This window comes from Eschrichtius robustus, chromosome 1, assembly GCF_028021215.1.
Source record: "Eschrichtius robustus isolate mEscRob2 chromosome 1, mEscRob2.pri, whole genome shotgun sequence".
NCBI classification, from domain to species: domain Eukaryota; kingdom Metazoa; phylum Chordata; class Mammalia; order Artiodactyla; family Eschrichtiidae; genus Eschrichtius; species Eschrichtius robustus.
Window position 1 is genome coordinate 167,468,648 of NC_090824.1, and position 24,098 is coordinate 167,492,745.

Consider the following 24,098-nt stretch of genomic DNA (forward strand, 5'->3'; position numbering starts at 1 on the left):
GGAAGATTTTTAATCACAGTTTCAATTTCAGTGCTTGTGATTGGTTTGTTTATAGTTTCTATTTCTTCCTGGTTCCGTCTCGGAAGGTTGTGCTTTTCTAAGAATTTGTCCATTTCTTCCAGGTTGTCCATTTTATTGGCATAGAGTTGCTGGTAGTAATCTCTCATGATCCTTTATATTTCTGCAGTGTCAGTTGTTACTTCTTTTTCATTTCTAATTCTGTTGATTTGAGTCTTCTTTTTTTCTTGATGAGTCTGGCTAATGATTTACCAATTTTATCTTCTCAAAGAATCAGCTTTTAGTTTTATCGTTCTTTGCTACTGTTTCCGTCATTTCCTTTTCATTTATTTCTGATCTGATCTTTATCATTTCTTTCCTTCTGCTAAGTTCGGGGTTATTTTTTTGTTCTTCTTTCTCTAATTGCTTTAGGTGTAAGGTTAGGTTGTTTCAGATGTTTCTTGTTTCTTGAGGTAGGATTGTATTGCTATGAACTTCCCTCTTAGAACTGCTTTTGCTGCATCCCATAGGTTTTGGGTCGTCGTGTTTTCACTGTATTTGTTTCTAGGTATTTTTTGATTTCCTCTTTGATTCCTTCAGTGAGCTCTTGGTTATTTAGTAGCATATTGTTTAACCTCCATGTGTTTGTATTTTTTATAGTTTTTTTCTTGTAACTGATTATCTAGTCTCCAGCATTGTGGTCGGAAAAGATACTTGATACGATTTCAGTTTTCTTAAATTTACCAAGGCTTGATTTGTGACCCAAGATATGGGTCTCTGTCCTGCAGAATGTTCCATGAACACTTGAGAAGAAAGTGTATTCTTCTGCTTTTGGGTGGAATGTCCTAAAAACATCAATTTAGTCCATCTGGTCTATTGTGTCATTTAAAGCTTGTTTCCTTATTTATATTCTGTCTGGATGATCTGTTTATTGGTGTTAAGTGGGGTGTTAAAGTCCCCTACTATTATTGTGTTACTGTCAATTTCTCCTTTTATGGCTGTTAGCATTTGCCTTATGTATCGAGGTGCTCCTGTGTTGGGTGCATAAATATTTATAATTGTTGTGTTTTCTTCTTGGGTTGATCCCTTAATCATTATGCATTGTCCTACCTTATATGTTGTAATAGTCTTTATTTTAAAGTCTATTTTAGCTGATACGAGTATTGCTACTCCAGCTTTCTTGTGATTTCCATTTGCATGGAATATCTTTTTCTATCCCCTCACTTTCAGTCTGTATGTGTCCCCAGGTCTTAAGTGGGTTTCTTGTAGACAGCATATATAAGGGTCTTGTTTTTGTATCCATTCAGCCAGTCTGTGTATTTTGGTTGGAGCATTTAATACGTTTACATTTACACTCAAGGTGATTATCGATATGTATGCTCCTATTACCATTTTCTTAACTGATTTGGGTTTGTTTTTGTTGGTCTTTTTCTTCTCTTGTGTTTCCTACTTAGAGAAGTTCCTTTAGGATTTGTTGTAAAGCTGGTTTGGTGGTGCTGAATTCTCTTAGCTTTTGCTTGTCTGTAAAGCTTTTGATTTCTCCGTCGAATCGGAATGAGATCCTTGCTGGGTAAAGTAATCTTGGTTGTAGGTTTTCCCCTTTCATCACTTTAAATATGTCCTGCCATTCCCTTCTGGCTTGCAGAGTTTCTGCTGAAAAATCAGCTGTTAACCTTATGGTGATTCCCTTGTATGTTATTTGTTCCTTTTCCCTTGCTGCTTTCAGTATTTTTTCTTTGTATTTAATTTTTGATAATTTAATATGTGTCTCGGCGTGTTTCTCTTTGGGTTTATCCTGTATGGTACTCTCTGTGCTTCCTGGACTTGACTATTTCCTTTCCTGTATTAGGGAAGTTTTTGACTATAATCTTTTCAAATATTTTCTCAGACCCTCTCTTTTTATCTTCTTCTTCTGGGACCCCTATAATTTGAATGTTGGTGCATTTAATGTAGTCCCAGGGGTCTCTGAGACTGCCCTCAATTCTTTTCATTCATTTTTCTTTATTCCGCTCCCTGGCAGTTATTTCCACCATTTTATCTTCCAGCTCACTTATCCGGTCTTTTGCCTCAGTTATTCTGTTATTGATTCCTTCTAGAGTATTTTTAATTTCAGTATTTGTGTTGTTCATCCCTGATTGTTTGCTCTTTAGTTCTCCTAGATCCTTGTTAAATGTATCTTGTATTTTCTCCATTCTGTTTCTGAGATTTTGGATCATCTTTACTATCATTACTCTGAATTCTTTTTCAGGTAGGTTGCCTATTTATTCATTTATTTGGTCTTGTAGATTTTTACCTTGTTCCACTGTGTGTAACAATTTTTTTGGTCATTTCTTTTGTTTTTTTTTTTTTTAAATGGGTAGTGCTGTATTCCTGTCTCACTGGTTGTTTGGCCTGAGATGTCCAGCACTGGAGTTTGCAGACAGTTGGATAGAGCTGGGTCTTGGTGCTGAGATGAGGACCTCTGGGAGGCCTCACTGCGATTGATATTCCCTGGGGTCTGAGGTTCTCTGTTAGTACAGCCGTTTGGACTTGGAGCTCCCACCACAGGAGCTCGGGCCCAACCTCCGGCCTGGGAAACAAGATCCCGCAAGCCAGTCACTGGGGGTTCCTCCCGTCCCCTTAGGTGCCCATGGTCCCCCCACCGGTGCCTGGTAGGTGCACTAGTTGTGAGGAGACACAAATTCTGCATCCTCCTAGTATGCTATCTTGACTCTGTCTCCTACAGCAATCATTTTTAACAAACCACAATTTGACACTCAGTAATATACAATACTGACTTATAAGATACGAATCCTTCAGAAAAGAACCAGTCTTTTACCACTTTGTAAACTCACCTGACTAGTCAACTGGGTTTGACAACCTGACTAGCCTCTATGCATACAGCTCACTAAAAATTGGCTTACTGAAACAATTATTTTAGGCAATTAACGAGACCTTTTCAGTGTAGGTTTCCACTTTAATCTGCCAAGACTTATTTTTCCTACTAAAAGTGAATGTATTTTATAAGTTCTATAGCTATCAGGATTTGGTTCTCATTCAGAAGGGGTACATTATATATTTTAAGTAATTATCTAAACATTTAAGAGAAATGACTGTGTATTCTTATTTATCAAAGCTAAATAATATATTATTTTCAAATTTCTTCTGTTTTTTTATTATTATTATATGAATGTATTAGAACATTTAACATCTATTAAATGAGCTGTTAGTTGACAATTTTATTATTTTAAAAAAAGCAAAAGATTACTCTGGATAGTAAAATATACCAAATTAAAACTTGAGAGTAGTATGGCATTTTCCACTTCTAAAATACTTTAATGGTAAAACCAAAAACTTCTGCTTTTATAATGGGCAACCATGGATTTTTATTAAAAATTTATAATTACATTAATTCCCAACTATAGTTAAGAAATCAAACCCTTCAAAGAGACTAATATTTACCTATATTTACAAAAGCTCTATCTACTTGCTCTTTTTCTTTTAACACCAAGTTTCTTTAAAAGCTATAGATTTAAAAGGTTCTTGGGGTTTTTTGGTCCAGGGGAGGTCCTTTTGCCTTAAAATATGTTGGAGGGAGATGGTGGAGAGAGAGAGAGGAGAGAAAGAAAATACCTGAAATGAAAATGATTCCAAGTCAACTATTTCTCAGTTTATCTCAATTTTCTTTCTAGGCAAGATTAGCTGCAGTATTTAACTTTTTTGATGATATACTTGATATATAAACAAATATATGGAGACTACTTCCCTACCTATAAAGTTACTCAGTACCTCATGATTTGTGTTCACAGGTAGATTCTTTACACACCTGGATGAAAAAATGAACACAACGTCCTGGCTAACAGCTATTTAAGGAGGTCATTAGCATTTCAAATAGCTCAGATAAAGTGCTTTCACACTTTCCCTAATCTTCCTCTTGCACAACTAGGTCTCAAGCTTTTATTAAATGTGAGGAACTCAACAGCTTTGAAATTCAAAACTAACCCCATATGGAAAACTACTTTTATTTTTCCTATGTCTCATTCTTTTACTTTCTTACATTCTAGGGATGCTAAAATGTCGTATCTTTTTGGAGTGTTCCAAAAAATTGTCAGAAATTCTTCTTTGAAAATGTTTGTTTTCCTTAAAGCACCTTTAGGCTCAGGCAACAAGTTGTTGTTTTTTAGGTCGCACCGAGCAGCGTGCGGGATCTTAGTTCCTCAATCAGGGATCGAACCTGTGTCCCCTGCAGTGGAAGTGCAGAGCCCTAACCACTGGATGGCCAGGGAAGTCCTTCAGGCAACAAGTTTTGAGTATGTCTTAGAAGGAGGGACTGCAAATAGTTCGGAATGGTGTGGGGAAAAAAGAAGATGGAGAAGTAAGTAGGGGTTAGCTTAGTAAGGCACATGGCTGGGTGGTTAAGAGGAAGGACTTTATTGTGGCAAACTTCAGTTCGAAGTATGCTAGCCACTCACCAGCTAACGCAACCCTGGACAAATCAGCAAGCATTTCTAAATCATCTCACTTGTGTTTTTAATTAATTTTTTTTGGAGTATAGTTGCTTTACAATGTTGTGTTAGTTTCTATATAACAGCAGAGTGAATCAACTATACGTATACATATACCCCCTCTTTTTTGGATTTCCTTCACATTTAGATCACCACAGAGCACTGAGTAGAGTTCCCTGTGCTATACAGTAGGTTCTCATTAAATCATCTCACTTGTTAAATGAAGGTAACAATACTTCCCCTCTTAAGATTGTTTGGTGACTACCTGAGAGAATGCTTAGCACAGAATTAGCTGGTAGTTAAGAAAGTTCAAAGGGCAATAAGAAATCACTGAAGAATTTTAAGCAGATAGACAGATGTAAATGCATAGTGAAGAATGTATTATAGAGAGCCAAAACTGGAAGTGAAGATCAGTCAGGACGCTGTTTTAGTAATCTGAGAAACCATAGCATGACATTTGCTAAGATGGTGAAGAAAAAGAAGGATGGATCCTAGAGTTACTATGGGTTTAAAATCAATAGGAATTTGTGGCAAACTGGGGATGAAGAAAAGGAAGAATCAGAATGACACCTGGGTTCTAGCATGGATAGTAATACCCACCTATTGTGAGAGGGAAAAAAGGGCTTGAGGGACACTGCTGGGGAGGACAAAATAAGCAGATAAGTTCAGCTTTGTTGAGTTTAACACAGGTATGGAAGAAACATTCATGAGCTGGGTGAACAGGGGTCTCAAGTGCAAACAAAAAAACTATTTATGATACCAATCTCAGAATTGTTAATATATACAGGATATTAACTGAAGATATGGGACTGGAGATTACCCAAAAAGTATATAGAGAGAAGAATGTTAAGGTCAGAATCCTACAAAATTCCAATACTTAATGGTTGTAAAGAGGAAACATTTGCAAGGACAGAGATCACAAACAGAAGGAAGCCCAGGCATATCATTAAACTTATGGGAGGAGTTTCAAGAAGTAAAGAGTAGTCAGTAGTGCTAAATTTTGCTAAGAAACCAAGTACTGACCAAAAAACAAAACAAACAAACAAACAAACAAAAAACATGGGAGTAGGGGAAGTACCCAAGATGCTTATTTGGGGAGGGAAAAAAAAGGTATAGAGAGATAGATGGATCTGTTCCCTTCTACCATAACATTACTAGCCACAATAATGTTTTGAGTTCTTTTTTTTTCCTAATGACATACAAATGCAGAAAATCAGATTCAGCCAAACAGGTTAATATACACATCAGTTAATAAATAAGCATTCCTAAGTTATTTAAAAACAAAAACAAAAAACCCTCCTCAGACATTTACCTACTTTTATAAAGAAGCCATACAGGAAAAACACTGCAGAACTGTAAAGTCCCCCTATTACACAGAACAAAGAGACCTTGTAATTACTAAGCCACGGTTTCTAGGCTCTTTCAAGTTTTACCAACTTGCTGCCCCTTAACCTTTTTCCTTATGTCATTAAGAAAATGAAAAATCACTGTATCCCCCTTGAATGGAGACAAACAATAGAGACTTTGAATGCATTTAATATCCCCCCTCTAGATCACTTTTTTTCTCCATTCTAAAAGAATAAAATAGAGCTATCACTATTGTTATCTTGCCTCAATATTAGGTCATTTAGAGATTCTTCTCCCTCTAGAAAACTGGCTTCTACACTACGAATGAAACCAGTGTACTAAAAAGGATACTCCCTAGTTCTGCAACCAGAGACCAGTACAGTAGAGAAACAATTAAAGATTATCTGTTCTCAAGGTTCTAATGTTACCAGAGTACTAGAGGAGTAGGTAAACCTTTATGTTGGGTACCCATCAAAATGTAATCTACAGTCAAATTTGAATGACTTTCACGAAAATTGTTATATTTACAAGTACCTTCATCTCTACCTGGCAGCAATAAGATGAATCTGTTAAGAAGAAAATTAAATACATCTTCTCAAATTCAGAAAAAAAGAAATATGATATAAATATTTAAGCACCAACATAAATTTTAAATATTCAGGTGAAACTCAAACAATTGTTCTACTCATGAATAAAGTATTTAGATTATCTGTATAAAATTCTGACACATCTAGCAAATTTAAATGCAGAGAAAATGTATTTTGCAACAATTATTTCATTAATTAAAAGTGATTAGTTTTAAGTTTTTTCTCTTCCATTCCAAATGTTAAGAAAACCAAAGTATCTGGAAAAATCAAACTCTTAAGCCATGAAAAACAAAATAGGCATTAAAAGAAAAAAAAAAAACAAAAAACTTCCCCCTGAAACAAACACAGTGACCAACATACCAACGTTAGCTCTGAAAGTTAGAGATACTAAATTTATCAGCAAAAATTTACAGAAAATAAATTACTTAAACTTCAAAATGAGCTAGACTATTTAATTCAAGATTATACATACATGCTCAACTACTGGTTCCATCAGTGAGTTAGAGCTTAACCCATGACTTAACATTAGCTCCCATTTATAAATTAAAATTAGAATTTTTAAACGTCTTACAGAATTTTGCTTTAAAACAACATTTTAAGTTTATTCTGGTGCATTAGTTAACAAGTTCCTATCCTGAACAGTTATAGCCTATTCTATTTAACAGACTAGCTGGCAGGAGTATATACATAATGCAGAAGTAATTGCCAAACGGAGAATGCTCTTAAAGACAAACGGAAACAACATAGGACAAGTAACACACTACGTGTGTGTAGTCATCTTGCCTTCAATTGAAAGCCTGTGAAATACTGGAAAGGTGTAATATATCATTTTAAAACCTAGATCTATACATACTAATTGTTTCTATATTGTACTTAAAAATCAGAAATGTGCTATTCATACCTGTTCAGAGTTAAGTCAAATACTACTGCCCGCTCTCAAAAAATGTTTCTGATGTACTCTCTTAAAAGAAAATACTTCTTCTGGTATGTGCTTACCAAAGAAACATGTACTGAGAAAAGCTGGCGTGAACAACAATGCCAATGTAAAACATTAAGCCCTCTACTTAAATGAAGCAATACATACAATATAACCAACAAAAATATAATTGCTCACTTAAGTGGGTAAAAATTCTCCCAATTTCCTTCAGCTGATCTTAATGTCCAGAAAATGGATGTAGATCCATCTACATCTTAGAAAATGGAATTTAAAATAGGTTATTAGTTTAGGCAAAAACTAATCAACAAGTCAGAGAGCTCCAGAGGCACACTTTAATGAGAGCACTTAAAGGGCTACCCATTAGAGAAATTTTGAAGCACATTCTTCTGGTGGCAATATAAATTGGAATAACCTTTTCGAAAGGCAATTTGGCTACTGAAGTGTTTACATCCTTTGATCTAGGTAAGCCCACTCCAAGGGATTTTTCCAAAAGAAATAAAGAGGAAAGTATTCTAAAATTTACACAAAGAGGTTTGTTCAACACAATACCGTTTAAAATGGTGAAAAATTAGGAACAATCTAAACGTAAAACAGGTAAAAGACTAGGTAAATTAAGGTCCCATTAACCTAAGAGAATTATATAGCAAATGAAATGAAAACAATTTTAATGATAGATGATATAATTTAATGAAAAAACATAAAACTGCCTTTATTTACAATGAGGGGGAAAATACAAGAATATGGTAAGGTGCAGAATAGAAGAGGGGGAAAAAAATAAGACCACCTCACAATGATCTTCTTGTGGATATCTGGGTGACTTTTCTTGATTTTATTATTACTATAGTATTGCTTATGCAATAGATAGAGCAGAAAAGCATTAATTTAAAAACTTTTGCATGATCTGGAAGAAGCAGCATAGCAAATACAAGTATACTGATTATTCAAATTATTCTATACCTTAATTTCTATGCAATCAAAGAGCAACAATATAAAGACAAGAGCCTCTAAAGGAAACTTCTGGTACTGAAACATACTACAATTATTTCATAAGTAAGAAATGTCAATAGATTCATAAATACTTTTTTTTAAGTTTTGGTAGTCTACCTATACCTCTGAAAAATAGAAATCCATCCATTTCCTGTTTCAAAAGGGTGTCAATTACTTTACGTCCACCTTTGAAAGAAATGAAGTTTGAACGAAGAGAAAGTTTTACCTTGTTCTATATTAAATGAATCCATGATCTTTTAAAAAACAAAACTAAAATTATAAGCATATTAAAAATGCCAACAATATTGCTAGATTTAAAGTATACTGAAGTTTTAAAAAAGGGGAGGTATACTGGGGGATAAAAAAAAAAACAGCTGGCATTTCAATTCTTTAAAAAGGGCCAACTTAACCCTACCACATATGTATGTCTTTTAGCAACTTAATCACATCTTAAGTTTAAGGAAAATGACATATCAAATAGACCTCCTCAAGATGTCATTTACAAAAACTGACAAATGACTCCTCAAACATCCAATCCAAGAGAAAAGCCTGTTACTGGAGATGATTTTTATTCAAGGATTTTTTAATGACACTTAAATTCTGAACTAAAAGTAATGATAAAGAAAGTCAAGTTTGCTTCTCTGAACACCTATTTCCTGTCCAAACAGCCCTTTTGTTCTGCTTCCCTGCTTAATTTTAATGTTCAGTTTGCATCAGAAAATAGCAACAATGACAAAACCTGACATACACAGAAGCATAAAGGAGCAAAAGTGTAAAATAAAGGATCATTAAAAGATTAGAACAAAAATCCTACCAACAAAACCTCCACAATTTTCTGTTTGCTTCACCTCAGATTAACTTCACTTGAAGCTGTACTCCAAAGCAACCAAACCTGAATACCAAGCTCCACCTTCTCCAATTTTAGTGGCTGAAGAGTAAAATCTCCTCCCTGTTAGTGAAACTGATAATTGTGATTGGATACGGCTAATATCCATTATTTTAAAGAACTTTTCCTTGCTAGCAGGTTAGGTAAACACTCTAAAACCCCCTGGATAAGCTGGTTTCTTAAAGGAACAGTAGGTAATGTTTCAGTTTTCCCATCACATACTATTTGCTTACTCTTTTGTCTAGGTAAAAAATAAATAAACCAAGTAACAGAAATGAAAATCTCACAGAAGCAGCATTAATTTGCAGTTCAGCGACCAACTGTTTAAAATACAATGCTTTTAAGCTAAATCATTTGATATTTTTTACAGAGCCTGAAGGTGAAGTTATGCTTTATAAAGACAAGACTCCTTTTTCAATACAGTTCACATTTTGTATGAAAATTTTAAAACGGCAACAGAAAATCCACTGCAAAATTTTGCTAATAAGAACAAAACAGTCTTTTCTCTAAGACTTAAACATAAAACCACATCTTGAGTGAAAATACATAGCATTAAAACACTGAATGCAAAAATTTCATTTCTAAGCTATCAAATTCACTGATACTTACGTTCTCAGTATCACAAGAATAGAGTGAAATTTTCAGTGACATCAGACTGATAATTCTATTTGAAAGTGAAGAAAAATGAGGCAGAAACATTATTTCTATATTACCACATTTACAGGTCTGACGTTGCGAGTTTTTGCAAGGATAATGCTTATCCACTGCAAACGGATATCTATAAAAGGAGAAGGCAACTTGTCTAATGAACATGTTCAGGTATAAAGTTTGGGATGGTTTAAGTTGTTTTTTTAAAAAATTATTATTATTTTTTTAAGAGATGGGTGGACACTATTTTGCACCCTACTTAAGTATTACTTTAACGTGGCATGGAAACCCTAAGGTACAGCTGAAGGGTATACATACGCCTCTTAAAATAGTAAGTTACGTTAAATGTTATTTTTACTACAGAGATTCTGATTTTTCAACAAAAAAGACCTACAGTCACTTTGTACATTACTAAATTTGCTGTATTTTATTGTTTATTTTAATTAAAACTGTGTATGTTTTTAGGAGCTTGATCCATTAACTATTACTCTGACATTAATCATTATCTGATTGAATGACATTTAAATAATATTCACCTCTACCAAAAATTGACTGATTTATAAAAAGATTCAAAATTAAAGCAAATTAGCGTAGCTCCTTCTTAAAATATATTCAGTAAGTTTATATAATTTTTAATTTGAATTTAGTTTTCTAAGTTAAAAACCTTTCAAGCATTTTTCCTCAAAGAAAATTCATATATTAGAACAACATAAAGCCAACAAACTTGTTTTGAATACAAAGAGAAGTCTTTGTAAGAAACTGAAAATTCACATAATTGCAACTAGACATGAATATGGAGTAATACCCTGCAGAAGCCCAAACAGCTGCATAATCTATTATGCCTTTTAAGTCGACAAATTGAAAGAGCCAATTCACAGAGGTCTAGTCCCAAAATCCTTTGCAAGGATTCATGGCTGTGAATGCCCAGTACTTCACGAGTCAAGTTCAGGTTTTCTTCCCACTGTGTGAACACTTGCAAAAGGACACTGGAAGCTGAAGAGGTACAGGAACAAACAACAGAAAAAATACATAATTTGAGTTACCGCATAGAACTTGAGTTAATCATAAAACAAGTTTTAGATGGCCAAAATTTTACAGGGTTATAGAAAAATGATGGCAAACATTTTAATCTTAAAATTTGCCAAGCATAAAATTAGTAGACAGTTATGGGAACCAAATGAACCTTTGTTCTAATACTAATTTTTCACATAGAAGTTAATTATCTGTGTAAAACAAACGCATAGAACATACACTAATTTAACACCAAAACCACTCTCAATCTATAACCAACAGAAAAGAGAAATATAGACTTAGCTATTCCAGATTGTTCAAAGATCTCCAGGACCTACTGGAAAGAACTTCAAGTTGAATCATTTTAGGTGGCTTACAGGTTAAAATTAAGGGTATTTTATTCCTCTTCTAAATCCATAGTAGAAGAAAACAACAGCAAAAATAAATGAAAAGAAAGCATTACCAAAAAAAAAAAAAAAAAAAAAAGCATTACCACAACTGAGATTATTTGAAAACAATATTGCTTCATAGGAACAGGGAGGCTGCAAAAGCTTCAAGGCTCCCAGATTGCATGTGACAATACCACTTTTTGAACATCACGTATTCAAAGGACGTATTGTATATTCTTTGTGGGAGTTCAGAGGTTTTCCCAAACGTAGCAACTGAAAACAATTTAGAAGAGCACAAGCCACTGAACAACTTGGTCTCATTTCACTTTTGATTAAAAAGACCCTATATAAAGAATCAATACCTAGACTATTAGGAACAACTTTTGGTACATACAGAGCAGGGTGAAAACTTCCATAGAATTTTTAAGCACTGAGAATAGCTCAAACTATTCTTCCTACAACAGAAATTAATCCTTGGCAGTAGTATCCCTGGGTGCTATATAAATATAATTACAGGTATAATATAAAATGTATTTTATATATAATATAAAATATAAAATATAAATACAGGTAGTTAAGGCAGTAGTAGGTGAAAGGACCACCCTGACATTAGCAAAAACATGACTAGGGTCACTAAGGATAAAGTCTGAAAAACACCAACTAACAGAGGAAAAAAAAATTAAATATTTCCCTGACAAATACATGGTGTCTACAAAAGTGAGGTATGTATTTGAGTTTGCAACTCCTGATGACTATCTTCTAACTCATTAAGGGAAAAAAATACAAGGTGAGAATCGGGGAGAGAGGGAGGGTGGTGATGGCCCATTCAGCAAAATACTAAGCACAAAGGAAACATTAAGAAAATAAACAGATAAGAAAGCATAAACCAAGCTGATAGAAAAGATGTCTTTCTATAAGACAGTAAATTGCTTTAAGTCTAAAGGAATAAACAAGGTCACCAATAAATGTAAATTAAAAAGGAACAAAGATCTTAATATTGAGACCGAAGTATATGTAAAGGAAAAAGCACTCATAACCCTCAATTATTTAGATTTAATAGTCATAAATTTTCATGTGCCAAATAACACGCAATAGATCATCTAAGTAAACTGCTAGATATAGAAAAATGAAAGAAAACAGATTGGCAGACTTTAAATTCCCCTTTCTTTAGCAGCCTAAGCCAGGAAAAAAAAAACCAGAAAAACCCAAAAAACCCAAAAGACGAATGATGCATAGCAATTATTTCATAAGGATAATTTTTATATAGCTATCAAAAGAAAAGCTTCTTTTCTCAAGTCACAGGAAAACACTTTTAATTTTAGTCATGAAGAAAACCAACAATTTTAAAAAGCACAAGTTGAATAGGGAGCATTCTCTACCTATTGAAAAGTTTATTCATTCATCAAACTTTTTGAACACCTACTATATGCTGGGCACCACTAGCTGCTATGGATGCCATGGTGAACTGTCTCTCCATTGTAGAAACTTACAGTCTAGAGTTAGACCAGTGCTGTCCAGCAAAAAAACAATGCGAGCCACATACTATTTTGCATTTTCTAGTGGCCACGCTAAAACATTTCAATAAAGTTAAATTAAATGTAATATTTTATTTAACACAAAACATGTAAAAGCATTTTTTAAAGTAATGAAGCATTACTTCAATACGTAATCAATTAAATTCCATTTTTTGTGCTAGAAATCAAGTTCTTATTTCATACTTACAGCACATCTCAATTCAGACTTGCCATATTTCAATAGCCAGATGTGGCTACTTAAATAAAATACCATAGCTATTAGCCACATGATTACTTATAAATTAAGATAAATTTTCATTGTTGTAAAAGACTCTTTATCTCTGCTGTCCATTATAATAGCCACTAGTCACATGTGGCTACTGAGCACCTGAAATGTGACTAGTAAGCCTGAGGATATGAATTTTTTTGTATTATTTAATTTTAGTTAATAATAAATAGCCACAAATGGCTAGTAACTACCAGATTGGAAAGCACAGCTTTAGAAGAAAAAGATGCTAAAACAAAGCACATGTGTCCAATGTGAAAAGAGTAAATACAGCCAACAGAAGAACTTAACCTCTTTTGCCACCATTAAGGATTAATTCATCAAGGAAATCACAATGAAGCAAACGGGGACAGCATATGCAAAGATCCTGAATGGGAAAAAAGTGAAAATACAGTAGAAATAATGAAGGAAAGTATCAAGGAGCAAAACAAAGTTATTTGCAGGCGACTGATTTGGATCATGGAATATAAATAGGATAGGAAGGTGGCGGCGAAGTGGAAGCAGCCTTACCACTTGGAAATAATAAGTCTTGCAATAAAGTCTGTCCCACTCTCTTCACTCAGTAAACTCCAGTCATTCCAATCTCCGTCGAATCCTAAATCAAGCCAGGTACTTTTCGTCCCCTTTGTGCTAGCAGTTCCCTTTACTTGGGAAATTTCCCCCAGCACTTTCCTGATCTTAGAACTCAGAATCACAGTTCCAAATTTTCTATACAGGACAAGCGTTAAGGCAGTAATCCAACTGGAAGATACGGGGTGGAGTGGGTAGGGTGGGGTTTGAAGCTGTCTGCAAGGCAATTTTTACAAAAAAATTTTACAGAAAAAGTTCAGTGTGTCATTATTTTTTTAATGTTCTGACAGACTGGGGAAGCTAAGAAAACTCCCCAAACACACTTTAGTATCACCACTAACTTTAAACATTAGATTCTCAGGACATCCAACTAGCACCTTCTAATCTCTATCAACACACCCTATTTCTTTCCTTCCCAGCACTTATCAAAATCTGAAAACTGTTTACTCATTGGTTTGTTAATAGCCTAGCTTTTCCAACAGACTGTAAACTCCATGAGAGCAAAGACCTTGTATCATTTTCATCATTGTATCCTCAGCACTTAGCACAATGTCCAACTAGCAAAAAATAAGGACAATTATTTCACTTCACATGTTATGTCAAAATAAATCCGGGATGAACAGAAGAGATAGATGTGAAAAATGAAACCACAAAAAAACTAGAAGAAAACAGTTATCTGGGTAAGAGAATCCATTAAATATGAAAGTAGAAGCTAAATATAAAAAGAAAGTATTAACCTAAACTTCTTAAAAGGTAAAAACTCTTCTACATTATTAAAAAAAATATATCGTAAACAAATGAAAGGCTAATGAAGAGTCAGGGAAAATGTTTGTAGTATGTGTCAAAGGGTGGCTATCCTAAATATATAAAAGGCTAAAAAGGGTATCGCAAATATAAAACACCACCCCAAATGAGCCAAAGACAAACCAGATGTCCAAAACCTATATCTCTACTCATTATCATAATTAATTAGTCTAAGAAATAAATAATAAATCTTATGGAAAGGGAAAGAAGGAAAGAAAATACCATTTCTTGGTAAAGATATGGAGGAAATGTGTATTCTCTCATATTTTCAGTCAAACTTTACACAGGTTTGGTCAACTTTATACTATAATGTTAGTCAAACTTTTAAGACAAGATTTGTCAGTATTTATGAAAAGACAAAAAATGTTCACATCCTTTAAGCAATTTTAAGACAGGCTGAATCCTAAAGGAATGAGAAATACATAGTAAGATTTAGCTCTTAAGATGTTCTTCACCACGTTATAATAGTGAAAATGGGATAAAGTAACACGTTATACACGACAGGTGACTAGTTAAATTACAGTACTTTCATGAGATGAAATGGTATGCACCTTTTAAAAATTATATTTTTAATGTATGGGGACCTAATGATAAACATGAGGAAATCCTGTGCCCCCCAGCAGTTTACATTCAAGCAGGGGATACAGACAATAACCAAATAAATCATTTCAGATGTTAGGTTCTAAAAGGAAACGAAGAAGGGTAAACAGAGTCGTCAGGGAAAGTGGTCTGAGAAGGCATCTCAAAAGGAGTGACTTTTGAGCACAACACGATTGAGTGTTCCAGGCAGAAGGAACAACAATTTTAAGAGAACTAAGCTTGGCATGCTCATGAACCCCCAAAAAGACCAGTATTACTGGGGGTACATGAGTCAGGGGAGAGTGGCAGGAGATAAGTGTATGATGCTGGCAGGCCTGATAGTCTCGAGCAGCACCGTCCAATCTGTAGCCACAAGCAAGGCCAGCCTAAAAAGTACCTGAAGTGGAAAATACACAACGAATTGCGAAGACAGTCTGAAAAAAGATAAGTAAAATACCCCATTAATAATTTCTTATACTGATTACTTGTTGAATCATAATATTTTTGGGTTAAAAAATATTTCACCTGTTTCTCTCCCTTTTTTTTGTAAATGTGGCTATCAGAAAATTTTAAATTTCTTATGTGGCTCGCATTTGTAACTCCTATTATATTTCCATTGGACATTGCTGGTCTAGGGTATAAAAAAGTTTGAATTTATTTTGTACTGAAAAGTTGTGGAGGGTTTTGAGTCTGGGAATAACATAATCTAATTTATACATTTAAATGATTGTTCTGCACAGGAAAAGCAAGTAGACGGTAGGGGAGAGAATGTTGAAGCAAAGATACCAGTTAGGTGACTACTACCACCATCTTTTGTACAACAAAGATGTTGAGACGGATCATATTTGGGATAAGTTTTGAAGATAGAAGCAGTCTAGTACTGTTTACAATTCAACATTTAGTTGTTTAGGATATGAAGAATACACAAAAACAGAAAGACTGGGAGTATACCTGCCAAAATGTTAATGATTATTTATTTTTTGTAACTTTTCTGAAAGTTTGAAAAAAAAAATGCCCTTATAATCAAATACAAAAGTGAGTTGTTTTTTTTTTAACACGATAAAATAGCCCTATCAAAACAAAGCATCCTGACATTTGTCTGCAGGCTGCATACACTGTTTAAAACACACACACACACCATCTCTCATGCCTTTAAATAAAAAACAGCTTATTCAAAGATATACATAACCTCATATTACTTACACACACACCGTTTTCAGGAAGTTAATCCTGCTCCCTAATTTGTCTTTGCATTGCTGTTTGCATGATAAATAAAAGCACTCCCAAATCTGAGGCAAAGGAAATAAAAAGTACTTAAATGTGTGGTTAACATATCCCGGTAAATACTCACCACACAGCTTTCTCCAAAAATGTTCCCAAGGACACACTCAATGTAATTCCAGAGAATAACACTTTGGCCCTAATCCTTTTCCTTAAAGGCTCTGCCATTTGATATGTGCTTCCCTTAACTAAAGTCTGCATAACTGAAAGGATAAACTTAGGACAGGTTTCTTTTACATGAGTATACTAAGGCACAAGAGAAGTTTTAAGTAACTTGCCAGAGACTACAAAGGGGGAAGGAGGAACACAGAGTGATTTATTTTATACCCAATCAAGTGTTTTTTTCTACTATGCTTACATTTTGCACTGAAAATGGAGGTATCAAATAGTGCCAGACTTCTTACCACAGGATTTCCAAGGAAAAGATTCACTGTATACAGATTAACAGGAATCCTGGTTTCTCATGCAAATGTTCAAAAACTGTGAACCAACCACTACGGATATGAATCTTCCATTAAAACATAAAAGAGAATCCTAAAGTTTTTCATTTATTTTATTTCTAGTATTTCAATCTATTTTACTCCTGACTACCTAAAACTTCCCAGTGAAATCTACATTTACTCTAAAGAAACTCGCACTTGTGCACCAGGAGCCAGGAAACAAGAAATGTTCATAAACCACAGCTGTTGACAGCAAAGCAAAATCAAAAACATAATCTGAAGCCCCATGAGTTATGGAAGATTAACACAATATTGTACAGCAATGAAAGGACTGAACTACAGTCGCATACTACTTTTATAAAGCTCAAAAGAAAAGCAAACTAAACACACTGAGCACACAAACGTTATGTGATGAAACTTTCTAAAAAACGAAACAGAATGGTAAACAAAATCCACTAAACTGAAATGATTACCTCAGTAAGGAGAGGCAGAGGTATAAGACAGATAAGAAACTCATAAACATATGCAAGTTTTGGTAATGTTCCAGTTACTGGTTTGGGGGTGCAAATCGTGGATTTGTATTATATTTTATCTCTTTATACCGTATTGTGTGTATTCATACTTTTGTGGTATCAAATATACTTTGAATACTTGGCTTTTTAAAAAAGGGCTTTATGGAGGTATAAGTGACATACAATAAACTGCACATACTTTAAAGTGTAAAATGTGATCTGTTGTGGCACAGGAAATTATCACTACAATCAAGATAATAATCCAACAACCCCTAAATACTCCTCATGTACACCTTTGCGATCCCTGTCTCATTAAATGTGTTTTAAAACGTTAAAGAAAAAAAGTTAAAAGACAACCTGTTTGGGAATTTTGCAGAAAGAGAACATTTTCCCCTGAAGCCCTAGACTATGGGAAACTTGGCAAGTGTCCTAAAATTGGCAATATAAATATTACATAACTAACCTTAAAAGTGTATGGGATTTTACATTAAAAAGTCACGTTCCGAATTTAATCTGCAAGAGGACTTTAAATCTCTTTATCGGAGCATTAAACCATTAAAAACTAACCAGTTTTTACCGCCAAACAACTTTAAACATAAATGGTCTGTGCGTAACCCCCCTTAACTTCTTCATAATGTTGAACGACCTTCTAGCTGTTAAGATAAATCATCAGAGCACCTTAATCGTGTGGTTTAGCACAAGCTTTCAACGTAAAGTTAAAATTATTTCAAACACAGTATTCTGCTGTACTTGTTTACGTAGCTAGACGGCAACTTGAAAATACTATTTGAGAAGAAAACTCAGAAATCCTGAGTCCACCAAACAGCAGCAGAGGAAAAAGAGACCGACCCCAATCCCCTTTTCTAGTCCGACTTGCTAGACTTTCCCCCTTGCCGGCTTCTGAAAACACCGCAGGTGAAAAACATTCCAAAAAGGACTCAGGCTCAGAGCCGCGGGGCGGGGAACTTGACCAGGGCTGGTGACAGGGACGCGCCCGAGGGTGCCCGGGGTCCCTCCGACCCCTCACCCACCAACTGCTTGGCACCGGGTGCGAGCGGCGAGCACAGCGGCCCCCGAGGCCCGCAGCGAGGGGGAATTCGACCTCTGCGCGCCAGCCCCCGCCCCCGCCCCCGGCGGGAAGCCCCGGACCGCGAGCGCCGGGCGCGCGACCGAGGGGGCCCGCTGCCCCCCGGCCCCTGCCCCCGGGGCCGGGAATCCCCTCGCCCCTCAGCAAACGCCCGGCCCGGGCCCGCGAGCGAGCGGCCGGCCCACCACCTGCTGCGCCCGCCGGCCGCCCTCCGCTTCCGGCTCCCCCGGGCCGGGAAGAGCCGGGGGCGGGCCTCGCCTCAGCCTCAGCCGAGTGGGGGAAGGGAGTGAGAGGGGGAGGGGTGGCGCCGGGCCGCCAGGGCCCTGTGGGCCGCGGTCCTCACCTGGCGGCGGCTCTCTCCGCCTGACACGCTGCCCGCCTCCGCCGGTCGCCGCCGGTGAATGGGGACAGGTGAAGCCACCGAACCGCTGCTCGCCCCGGCCCGGCCGCCGCCACCAGCCCCTCCGCCTGCTGTTTATTAAACTTTTCTGTTTGGTTGTTCAGCCTGTGACGCGGCCGCGGGGGAAAGCTCCAGGATTGGCCGACTCCTACCGCTGACGCGGCACCCCCCGCCCGCAACCTAATTATCACCGGCCGGGGCGGAGCCGCAGGCGGGAGCCGGTGGTGAGGGGCGGGGCCAGGGCTCGGAGCGCGCAGCGATTGGTTACGGCCCAGAGAAGAGGCGGGGCGGAGCGAGGGGAGACGCTCCTCCGCCCTCTCCGCCTCCACTGTTCCTTCCTCCGCTCTCCCTGGGGGCTTCTTCCCGGCGGCGGGAGGACGTTTCGAGGGGTTTCGAGGGGATGTGATGGGTCGGGGGCAGATAGGTTCAGGTCCCTCTGCTACCTCGAAGGGAGTCCCATGTTCCTGTCCCGGATTGAGGCGCCAGAAAGAGTTGCGCTCCACCTGCCAGTTGTGCAAGAGGAATTCCGATCTCTCCCCACGTGCAACCTCGTGCCCCCACTCCATCTTTGCAAGCGCAAAGTCCAGGGTCTGGGTGCGTACTCGAAGGCAGTACTCTGCCCCACCCTGAGCCGTGGCTTGGAAAGAGAAGGAAGAAGAGAAGCGCGCGTGCACACGTGTGCCACACACACACATATATATGCACCGACACACACGCCCCCACAGGCACCCGGCTCCCAGAGTTTCCAGAAGAGCGTGTCCGCTTCCCGGCTGAGTGGAGCAGGCCGCGCTACTGAGCTGGGGCGTGGGGTGATGAGAATGGCTCTCCCGCAGTTTTTCGGCCTTCGGGCTCACATGCAGTTCAAGAAGTACAAGATCGGAGTTAGAGGATATTCAGTCCTACCGTGAAAGAGGGGTTCGGATGGGGCCGGCAGGTAGGAGGCGGACCGAGTCCTGAGGATCCTCTTTAATTTTATATGTGATGTTTTGTTCATGAATCTTTTTTTTGGACCTAATTTTGATGTTTAAAAAATATAGTATTAGGGACTTCCCTGGCGGTCCAGTGGTGAAGATTCCACTCTTCCAATGCAGGGGGCGAGGGTTCGATCCCTGGTTGGGGAACTAAGATCCCACATGCCCCGCCAAAAAAAGTGAATGAATTTAATTTAATTTTAAAAATATATAGTAATTAAAATATTATTTATCTTGATTACTGAGATTTTTGGTGCCCCTTTAAATTTTAAGCTTAAGTATCTCACTATTCTCACCCTAGTCGGGTGGCGCTGGGGGGAGAGAGATTTTGAGGTGACTGACTGTAAAGGTAAGGTGTTTTGAAATAGGGCTTTGGGATAAGAAGCAGTTAATTATAGAGGAGAGATAGGGGCCAGAAAGAAGTTTTCAAGGAGAAGGTGGCATTGGTTTTTGGCACTGAAGAGTGCATACGGCCCAGCCTGCTGGGAACCAAAAGAAGCATTTTCCTGCTCTCCTAAAGAGGCTGGAAGATGCAGTGCAGGGTTTGAAGAACAGAATGTGAAATGTTATGCGGTGTCAAACAGATGCTTCAAGAGCAAGGTAAGGAGTGTCCTGTGAAGTTACATCTAGTGTAAGCCAAAGAAGGGAGCCAGTAGTAAACTGGAGGGTCTTGCCCAGGGCCTAAAGGTATTCAAAATGTGGTTTTAAAATGCATTCAAATTTAATTTTAAAAACGTACATACAAACAATGGACTAATGCAACAAAAGAGGATTTTGCCCAAGGACATCATCCCTGATAATGGGGACTGGAGATCAGGTTATAATGGAGACTAGAGATAGTGTTAGGGTCAATTATTTTACAGATCTTCGAAGCCAAATTGAGTAGTTGACTTTACTTAGTGGGAAATCGGAAGCCATTATAGAACAAGAACTATAAGGAGAGGAAATGGTGAATTATAACAGTTTGGTGGATTCTTCTGGTACTAGGAATAATTTTGCAGCCTGGGCCACCTGGGGTACTTTCAGCTGTTCACTGCCCTCTTGTCACTGGGTAGAAGAACTATATGAAAAGAACTTAGGATTTTGGCCAAGGTTCAGATCCCTAATCAAACGTGTTACTCAGAGACATTGAGCAGTACTCAACCTCTCTGGGTCTCAATTTTTTATGAGTCTGGGAAACATCAGCAAACAAAACAAAGATCACTACCTTTATAGATTTTTCATTCTAATGGGGGAGACACAAAAAACATAATAAGTATTTATGTTGTGAGTTAGAAGATGGCAAGTGGTATATAGACTGAAGAAAAAGTAGAGCAGGGTAGAGGATGTGGGAGGGTGGGTTGCAGTGTTAAACAGAGTCAAGGTAGGCTTCATTGAGAAAGTGAGGTTTGAATAGAATTGTAAGAGATGAGGGTGTAGTCCTGAATACCTGGGAGAAGAGCATTCCAGACTGAGAGAACTGTTACAACATGGGCCCCAAGGCAGGAACGGCCAGGAAATTGGTGTTCCTAGAGCCAGGTGAGCTGGGGAGAATAGGAGAGGAAGTTAGGGAGGTAGGGAGGACCTGCTCACGTAGGGCCTGGGGGGGCCATTGGCTTTTACTGTAGAGCCAGTGCATGGTTTTGAGCAGAAAAGTAACATGATCTGACTTAGATTTTAAAGGATCATTCTTCCTGTCATGTTGAGAGTGGACTAACAGGGCAAACAGGGTAGAAGCAGGAACTTTTAGGAGGATACTGTCTGCATCCACGTGAGAGAGAGAGCGGTGACTTGGACCAGTAGAGCCAACAGAATTTCTTGATAGATGGGACGTAGCGGGGGACAGTGAAGAGTCAAAGGCAACATCCAGGTTTTTGGCTTGTGCAACTGAAAGAGGGAGCAGGATGGAGATCAGGAGATTCTTTTGGCACACGTTGCATTCGAGATTATGTTTACACGGAGATGTCAGGTGGGCAGTTGGATGTATATCGCTGGAGCTGGGGCTCAGGTGAGGGGAAGATATTGGTTTGGGAGTCATCATCATATAAATGGTACTTAAAGCCTTGAGACTGAGCAGGAAGTGAGTACAAAGAAGACCAAGGACTGAGCCCTGGGGGTTCTGACATTGAGAGTTCACGGAGAAGTGTAGGAATTCACAGGGGAGACCAAGAAGGAGGAAATGGAGGTTGGAGGAAAAGAGAAAGAGTTTGGTGTCCTAGAAGCCAAGTGAAAAGGTGGGTTAAGGAGGAAGTATCAAAAGCCGCTGATAGTTCAAGTGTGAAGAGGACTGAGAATTGACTGTTGCATTTAGCAACATGGAAATCACCTTGGAGAATATAGTTTAGGTGGAGGGTAAAAGCCTGATGGGAGTGGCAATAGTATTTTACTTATTAGGGATTTGGTGGGGGGTGGTTAATGCAATAATATGTGTGAAAGAGCTTTGTGAACTGGCAAGGATATGAGCAAGTTCCTAGGGATTTTATCTTAAATTTCTTTTCATTCAGATTCTTGCCCAGTTTATCACTGTATTAACCTTGGCACCTAACACAGTTGGGTATTCACGTATATTTGTTATGAATTTGCAGAAACTAGGTTTACATGGCCTCTTTTGCTCCCTTTAGTTCCAAGTCTGTACTGAGAGATGACAGCATTGCATAGTGATTTGGAATTCAGACAGACCGCTGCCACTAATTAGCTTTGTGGTCTTAAGCAAATCATGTAAAATGGGACAAAAACCTACCTCAAACGGTTGTTATGTGGGTTAAAAGATACTACATTTGTACTCATCCAGCGAACATTGCATGCTGACTTTCTGCCAGGCTGTGTTGGTAACTACCAGGATACAGCAGGAAGTAAGAGAGCTAAAGGGCCCCCTCTCATTGACGTGTCTATATTAATATAACACTTCTCATTGGCAGTGTATACATAAACAATACATTTACAGCACAGGTACCTACCTAGTAGATGCTCAATAAATGATAATTTGCATTATTATCTCCAGTCCTTCCTCTTTTCTGTGCTCCAGACCACGGTATCCAGTGTCTGTTCTCAGAGGCATTCAATATATCCAAGGTTCATTTTCTTCCCCCAAACACATTCTTGCCTCCCGTGGTCCCAATTTTGGCCAATGGTGACACCTCATTTCCAGTTATTAGAGCTAGAACCTCATCCTTTTCCTTTCTTTAAAAAAATTTTTTTAAAACTACTTTGTTGAGATTTGATACATATACCATAGAGTTCACCCATTCAAAGGATACAGTTCAGAGAAAGACAAATATTACATGATACCACTTATATGCAGAATCTAAAAAATAATACAAATGAACTTATTTACAAAACAGAAACAGACTCTCAGATATAGAAAACAAATTTATTGTTACCAAAGGGGAAGCGGCGGGAGGGATAAATTAGGAGTATGGGATCAACAGATAACATGACTATATATAAAATAGATAAACAACAAAGATTTACTGTATAGCACAGGGAACTTTATTCAATATCTCGTAATAACCTATAATGGAAAAGTTTTAAATATATATATAACTGAATCACTTTGCTGTACACCTGAACCTAACACAATATTGTAAACAACTATAGTTCAATTTTTAAAAAGGGTACAATTCAGTAGTTTTTATCATATTCACAGAATTGTGCCAATATCCCCATAATCACTTTTAGAACATTTTATTACCCCAAAAGAAACCCTCTACCCATTAGTAGTCACTCCCTTTTTCCCCCAAACCCCCCACCCAACCCTAGGCAACCACTAATCTTATTTTGTGTCTCTATAGATTTGCCTGTTTTAGACACTTCATAAATACGGAGTCATACAATACATGGTCTTTTGTGACTGGCATCTTTCACTTAGCATAAGGTTTTTGTGGTTCATCCATGTTGTAGCAATACTTTCTTTTTGTTGCTGAGTAATATTTCATTACATGGATATAGCACATTTGTTTATCCGTCACTTCATGGATATTTGAGTTGTTTCCATTTTTTGCCTCCTATGAATAGTGCTACTCTGAGCGTTTGTATACAAGTTTTTGTGGAGATATATGTTTTCATTTCTCTTGAGTATATACCTAAGAGTGGAATTATGGTAACTCTGTGTTTAACCATTTGAAGAAGTACTAGACTGTTTTTCAGAGGGGCTATACCATTGTACACTCCCATCATAAGTGAGTGAGTTTCACTTTCTCCACATCCTTGACAACACATTATTGATCTGTCTTCTTGAGTATAACCACCCTATGAGTATGAAGTGGTATCTTGTGGTTTTGATTTGCATTTCTTAGTGGCTAATGATGTTGAGCATCTTTTTATGTGCTTGCTGGCCATTTGTATATTGTCTTTGAAAAAATGTCTACTCAGATCCTTTGAGTTGAGTTATTGAGTTATTTAT

General features: G+C 37.5%; 1 protein-coding gene across 5 annotated transcripts in view; it reads right to left on the bottom strand.

Annotated features, from left to right (window-relative positions):
* ZFAND6 (zinc finger AN1-type containing 6) overlaps nucleotides 1-18,859 on the bottom strand; it is a 75,388-nt gene extending 56,529 nt beyond the window's left edge. For 2 of the 5 annotated variants that reach the window (XM_068559065.1, XM_068559040.1), the window contains exon 1: nucleotides 18,690-18,858. The gene's annotated coding sequence lies outside the window, so the exon portion shown is untranslated. Of the gene's footprint in view, nucleotides 1-9,153; nucleotides 9,227-18,689 lie in introns of those variants that run through there. The other 3 variants (XM_068559074.1, XM_068559082.1, XM_068559056.1) reach the window with 3 other exon arrangements.
* Nucleotides 18,860-24,098: the final 5,239 nt, after the last annotated feature.